This window comes from Acinonyx jubatus, chromosome X (assembly GCF_027475565.1).
Source record: "Acinonyx jubatus isolate Ajub_Pintada_27869175 chromosome X, VMU_Ajub_asm_v1.0, whole genome shotgun sequence".
In the NCBI taxonomy this organism is placed as follows: domain Eukaryota; kingdom Metazoa; phylum Chordata; class Mammalia; order Carnivora; family Felidae; genus Acinonyx; species Acinonyx jubatus.
The window spans coordinates 122,963,988-122,971,302 of record NC_069389.1 but is presented as its reverse complement, the minus strand read 5'-3'; positions in this window follow the sequence as shown (position 1 = coordinate 122,971,302).

The following is a 7,315-nucleotide window of genomic DNA, read 5'->3' as shown; positions in this document are numbered from 1 at the left end:
CTGTGCTGCCAGCTCGGAGCCTGGAGCCTGCTTCCGATTCTGTGTCTCCCTCTCTCTCTGCTCCTCCCCCGCGTGTGCTCTGTCTCTCTCTGTCTCCAAAATAAATAAAAACATTAAAGAGAATTAAAAATAAATAAAAATAAAATCTTAAACAGATCAGTAAAAATAAATAAAATATTGTGGCCTTGCGATCTGAGTGCCTGGCGATTTTTTTTTCAGTTCCACCTCACCCTGCGACGTTAGCAGATCCATGAACAGGTGCCTCAGGAGTGTCTCTCTCAGGTCTTCTGCCTCGACTGCTGCCGTAGCAGGCTTTTGCTTTGTCCTCGGTGTCGGGCTCAGGGAGGCTGGAAGGTTTCTGTCAGTCCCCCTCCCCTGCCTGAAGACAGGTCGGGTCTTCTGTCCTTCCCCGGCCATGGACTGCTGCCGGCAGGAGTGGGGTTGCCCTCAGTTCTCTTGCCCCTGCATTCACACTTCACCCCGTTAGTGCACCGATACCGTCAGGGAAAGCATATCAGCCCAGCTATGCTGCCTCCAGCCTTTGCGGGGAAACCCGTGGAAGAGAGTTGCTGGGCGAACACAAACTCCTCTGTCCGAGGCTGGGGATTCAAAGTGCACTGCCACACGACCTTTAGACGTTAGCGAACAGTTCTCTGCTCCCTTCTTCCTCGAGTCTAGGGCCGCTGCCGCCAAGGATAAAAGTGCCCCTGTGTCTTTTTCCCGGGAAGGGCCCGTTGTGTTTCACATTTTGGCCCACTTTGTTTTCCCCCCCACTGTGGCAACTTGAGCTCCCTGATGGGCTTACAGGAAAAAACAATCCATGACTCTGGAGGCCACCGTGCTTCCAAAGTCTTGCAACTTTCTGCATCCCAGACAGATGCAAAACATCCACCTACTGACTTGTTCCTTCAGCTTTCCCAGTCTCAGGGGAGGGCACCCGACTGGCAAAAGCCCACCTGCTTCCCGGAGCCCGGCCGGCGCCGTCTGGGAAGTGCCACTCATTCCCCCCTGTTCTTGGTTGTCATTTACATGGATTGAATTTGTGTTCTTATCCCTCATGGTCCTGTTTCCCACAAACTGTTTTCTTCTTCGATTTCATCTCCATTGAAAAAAAATTCTTTTACTGTTTATTCATTTTTTTGAGAGACGGAGAGAGACAGCACAAGGAGGGGCGGAGAGAGAGGGAGACAGAGAAGCAGGCTCCAGGCTCTGAGCCATCAGCACAGAGCCCGACGCAGGGCTCGAACCCACGAACTGTGAGATCATGACCTGAGCCGAAGTCGGACGCTCAACCCACTGAGCCACCCAGGTGGCCCTACTCTCTTTATTATTATTATTTTTTTAAGATGTGAAGGAGGGGAATGTCCAGGGTGTGGGTGCTGAGGGCTCAGGCTTCGAGGGCTCATCATCAGGGGTACCCTGGGTTTCGGGCTGCAACGGGGATTGAACTGGAAATCCCGCAAGCCCCTCCAGGTGGTCTGGGGGTGGTGGGTGGAGGCAGTCAGTGACCTCTGACCTCTCCTCGTCCTCAGGCAGTGGTGGCAGTGGTGAACCGAGTGGGCATTCACGCTCTTGCCCTGAGGGGCTGTCAGGCATCCAGGCCCGGCAGAGTGGGTACAGCGATGTGTTCTGGCTGAACTGACCCAAGTCCGTGCTCCGGTCAAACAGCTTGATCACATACCTGTTGGGTCGCTGAGGTCCTTGCTCAGCTGGCCCATAACCCACCTCCCTTTCCCCTCCTCCTCTTCCAATGCCTGCAATGGAACAATTCTTTTTTTTTTTTTTTTTTAAGATTTTATTTGTAGTAATCTCTACACCCAACACGGGGCTCGAACGTACAACCTTGAGACCAGGAGTCACATGCTCCACTGAGGGAGCTGGCCAGGCGCCCCTCGCAATGGAGCAATTCTAAGTCGTGGGTGTCCAAGGCGTTCTCGCAGCTTCCTCCTCCAGGTGCTCCCTGTCCATGTGACTCTTCTCCAGCAGACACTGCAAAGCAGCATCTAGTCGATTCCAGGCCTTGGCCATCTCCAGCTGCGACTTCTCTACTGTCACATCATCGGGAACATGTCCTGGGTCTGAGGTGTCGCTCGCTGGGTCGGAGGTGCCCCGAGGAGCCCAGGGTCACGAATCGAGGCCCGAGGCCCACAGGGAGAGGCCAGAGGTAAGGTTCGTGTGCGGCCAGTCCTCGGCGCTGAGCAGCGTTCGGTGGCGACCGCCACCTCCTGGCTTCAGTTCCTTCCTCTTGGAATGGCCGAAGAGCCCAGAGAACGATCTCCAGTCCGGTGCCTGGGGCTGGCTGTCTGCACTTGAACTGAGTAGGGCGAGAGGGCCGGAAGACTCCATGTTCGCTGGGAATGTTCACCTGCCTCGTCCTCCTGTCCCCAGCGTGCTGCCCCTGCAACTGTCCCTGGTGGTGCCCAGCGAAGGCACTTTCTGTGTCATTATCTCCAAAGAAAGAACTTCCTCTTCTGCGGGGATGGGGGGCGGCATGTGGGGGTCTGTCTGCCTCTTGCACAGATTCTCACCCCTGTCTGCACGGCTGATTTCTGCGCCACAGGTGAGCTGTGCTGTGGGAATTCACCGTTCAGCTGGGGCCGCTGCGGGGGTGACTGCCGGACCCCCACGCTCTCGTTGGGGTTACCTCATCTCCTATTACTTTCGTCCTTGGCACCATTTGCTTTTAAAAACTCATTTGCTGTCATTTTAGTAGGGTTTCATAAGGGAGAGCAAATAAATGGCTGTGCTGAATTTGTCCCTTTAAAAAAATTTTTTTAAATTGATTTATTTTAAGAGAGACAGAGACAGTGTGAGTGGGGGAGGGGCAGAGACACAGAGGGAGACAGAGAGAGAATCCCAGGCAGGCTCTGCGCCATCAGCACGGAGCATGACATAGGGCTCGATCTCACGGAACTGCGAGATCTTGACCTGAGCCCGAATCAAGAGTCAGATGCTTACCCACCCGAGCCACCCAGGCACCCCGATTTGTCCCTTTTACATCCAAGTCAACAGTATGTGGAGAAGGTCTGGAAGGGGCCGGAGGCTGGCTGGGGGCACGCACCTGCACTGCGTTCCTTACAAGCCAGATGGTCTGGCATTCGTGAATCCTTAGTGAGACCCATCTACACACTGACACGGCTTTCTCCTACGGCGTCTGCAGCCTCTGAGCGGGACTGCGGGTGTCACCCGGGCCATTCCGTTCAAAGCCCGGGGGTTTGGAGGAGACACGAGACAACAGGTAACTGAAGTGTGGTCAGCCAGGCCAGGTGCTGCGGAAGTGTCACTGGCAGCGATGAACACAGAGGTGGGGTCTTCGGCAGCTGGGGCCACCACAACAGAAGGCCACAGGCCGTGTGGCTTCAACGACAGCCGTGTACTTTGTCACCGTTCTGGAGGCAGGATGTCCCAGATCAAGTTCGGCCAAGGTCAGTTTCCTTTTCTTGGCTTCTAGATGCTTGTCTTCTTGCCGTGCTCTCACAGAGCAATGAGAGAGGCTGAGGCAGAGGCAGAGATGGAGACAGAGAGACAAGTCTCTGTTGTCTCTCTTCATAAGGACAGGAATCCTCTCCGATCAGCGCCCTGCCCTTATGACCTCATTTTGCCTTACTGACTTTCTCAGAGGCCCCGGCTCCAAATACAGCCACATGGTGGGTGAGGGCTTCAGCCTGTGAAGGGGAGGGGTACATGAAATTCAGTTCCTAACAGATGGCCACGCTGTGTATCACAGAACCTGCCCCAACCTTGGCCTCCGCTGCATGGAGTCCAGCCAGTGTTCAAGAGAAGGAAAGGAGTCACCACCTCTTGAAGGGAGGAACAACAAAGAATTTGTGGCCATAGGTTAAAACCACCAGAACAGAGATATTGATGAACTCTGGGCTTTACTAAGAATGCACATCAAGGGGTGCCTGGGTGGCCCAGTCGGGTAAGTGTCCGACTCTTGGTTTTGGCTCAGGTCACGATCTCACGGTTCGTGAGTCTGAGTGCTGCGACGGGCTCTGCGCTGACAGCGCGGAGCCTGCTGGGGATTCTCTCTCCGCTCCTCCCCTGCTCAAGCGCTCTCTCCCTTTCTCTCTCAAATTAGATAAACTTAAAAAAAAAAAAAGAACGCATGTCAAAATATCTAGAGTCACTATTCAAAGATTCTCGCCGTGCTTCTAAACCGAAAGGAAGATTCCAAAACACAAATTCAATCCATGTAAATGACAACCAAGAACAGGGGCAATGAGCGGCACTTCCCAGACGGTGCGGGCTGGGCTCCGGGAGGCAGGTCGGCTTTTGCCAGTCGGGTGCCCTCCCCTGAGACTGGGAAGGCTGAAGGAAGGCCGCGTTTCTGCTGTGCGGAGCGGTTTTCCTGCTGGATGGCAAGGACGAAGAAGCATGCGGCTTCGGTGGCAGCGCTCTTGTGCTGGGTGGGCCTCCACTCCTTATGGCCGCGGTGACTTCCCGTCCTGGGTTGGTGATCCCTGACTCGTGGCTACGGTGTTGTCTTCTTGAACTCAGCATTTGCTTCGGTGCCCGCGGTGGCGGAGGCCAGGGGCGGCGGCTCCTCGTGGGAGCCGGTTTGGAGGCCGTGGTCTGGGGCCCCTCCAGCGGTCCTGCATGCTTCCCACCCCCTTTCTTAGGCCCACAAAATCTTTTTTTTTTTTTATTTTTTAAAAATGTTTTTATTTTTGAGACAGAGCGCGAGTGGGAGAGGGGCAGAGAGAGAGGGAGACACAGAATCGGAAACGGGCTCCAGGCTCTGAGCTGTCAGCACAGAGCCCGACACGGGGCTTGAACTCACGGACCGTGAGATCATGACCTGAGCCGAAGTCGGACGCTCGACGGACTGAGCCACCCAGGCGCCCCTCACAAACCTTTTTCTGCGGAAGATGGCTGGAGTGATTTCTGCTTCCCCGGCCTGAACCTTCACTGATAGAAAGTGGGGGCAGAGAAAGAGAAATGTGGAAAGCCGGGCAAATGGGAAGCACTTAACAGGCAGGCAAGAACAAATCCAAGCATTTAGCAAACACCACCGACAGAATCAACTGAACCCTCCAGGTAAAAGACAAAGGTAGAAGAACGTACCCTCTGGCCCAGCAGCCCCGGCTCGGTGATGGTTACAGAAATGAAAGCGGACACAGACCCTGTACGTTAATGCTTCGAGCAGCTCCTCTCAGCGTCGCCCAGAGCTGGAAACCACCCAGCGGGCTTGTGGCTAAACAAAGCGGGATATGGCCAAACACTGGCATGCTACTCGGTAATAAACAGGAACAAACCACTGCCGCGTGCGCACGCACACCAACATGGATGGGTCTCGAAAACCACCCTGAGCGAGGGAAGCCAGCCAAGAGAATACACCCGGCACGATTCAGGGAGCGAGTGACTTCAAAAGGGTAGGAGAGAATTTGGGGAGGTGATGGAGTTATTCCATATCTTGATTGTGGCGGTGGTTACGGGACGTTTATCGAAAATCGTCGAGCTGTACACCTCACAGAGGCCAATTTTACTGCATGTAAACGATGCCTCCGTAAAGCCGAGTTTTAAAAAGGCAACGATCGTTAGGCCGGATCAAAGCAAACCAAACCCCGACGACATGCTGCTTGAAGAGATACACCTGGGACAGGAAGACGCAGACAAATGGAAAGGAGAAAACCAGAGAAAGGTGGGTCAGGCTCATCAGTCCGCCCTGTCAACCTGCTGGCACTTTCTTCCTGCTCCCTCATCACGTGGCCTTTGTCTTGTTGTGGGGGAGGGTCCGGCCTGACTCTGGGCGGCTGCCCTCGTCTGGTTGCTGTGCCCAAGACGCGTGGGTCACAGGGAGCCGTGAGGAGCTCAGGCCACTGAAGGTGGTGAGTGGGCGAGACCCAGCCGCTGTCTCTGCAGAGCCTCCCGGTCTCCACAGCGAGCGTGTGGCAGCGGAGACCCGGTTCACCGCGTGTTCGAGGCCAATCTTTCCTGCTTCTCTGCCCAGGGACCTCTCTTCTTCCTGTTGTCACTCCCGCTGGCCCCTCTATCTTGGGATGCAGAAGTGGGAGAATGGGCTCTGCAGTCAAACAGAGGCGAGTTCAAACCCCAGCTGTGCCATTCACCTTCCGGGTCATTTTGGTGAAGTCACGTGACCCGTCGGACCTTTGGTTTCCTCATCTGGGAAATGGGGCCCTAGTGACGGGCGGAGAAGCAGGTGAGCAGAAACTCGGCACGGCGCCTCCCCCCCCCCCCCCCCCCGGGCTGCATGGCTTCCCTTCTGGACCACAGGCTCCTCGCTTGCAGTGAGCATCACAAGAGAACGTTCATCATAGGGGGTGGGAAGCACGCAGGACCACTGGAGGGGCCCGAGACCACCGCCTCCAAACAGGCTCCCAAGAGACAGAGAGAGAGCACGAGTGGGAGAGGGGCACCGCTGTGCTCTTGGGACTTGAGTTCCCTCATCTGTACTGGGGTCTAATGATGGACTTCCCCGGGGTCGGTGTGTTAAATAAACGTGCTAACACACGAAACGTGCTTCCGACAAGGGCAGGCCCGTGGCAGGGCTCAATGAATGCTATTTCGTGTTGTGACAGTGGTGACCGCGGGCACGGTCCGCGGAGACTGAACCCGCCATCGTGCACCGACGGGGGAGCAGACTCACCGGGCTGCGTCCTCTTACCTCCCTCCTGCCAATGCCAGCAGGGCCACCAGCCTCAAACCCCACCCTCCTGAAAGGAGCAAAGGCTTCGAAGCTGGAGGAAGAGGCTGGTAACTGTTTGGGGTGAGTGGAGAGGCAGAGGTGGCCAGAGAGGAGAGAGGCTGGGCCTATCAGCGGTGGGATCAGAGCAGGCAGGAAGCAGATAGCAGCTCAGTGCCTCATGGAAAACACCCCCCTCCTGGGCGCCCGCCCCCGCCCTCCTTACGGAGCTGAGCTCCGGGCCAGTTGGCCCGGTGCCCACAGCCTCCTCCCTGCTCCCGCAAGGGCGGGGCGAGTGGCAGGAGAGCTCCGCCATCAACCCCCCCCACCCCCCCCTCCCCAGCTCTGGGTCTACCACCGCCCAACCCTGGGCCCCTGGCGCCCCGGGGGTGGGGTGAGGGCGGAGCTCCCTTGGCTCCTCCCTCCGAGCAGCCCCAGACTGACCTCCTCACCGGTCTCCTTCTAAAGACCCCTAGAGGGGCGTCTGGCGGGGCTCAGTCGGTTAAGGGTCAAGCATCCCACTCTGGATTTCTGCTCAGGTCATGATCTCACGCTTGGTGGTTTCCAGCCCCGCACTGGGCTCTGCGCTGCCAGCACGGAGCCTGCTTGGGATTCTCTCTCTCCCACTCTTTCTGCCTCTCCCCTGCTCTCTCTCTCTGTCTGTCTCTC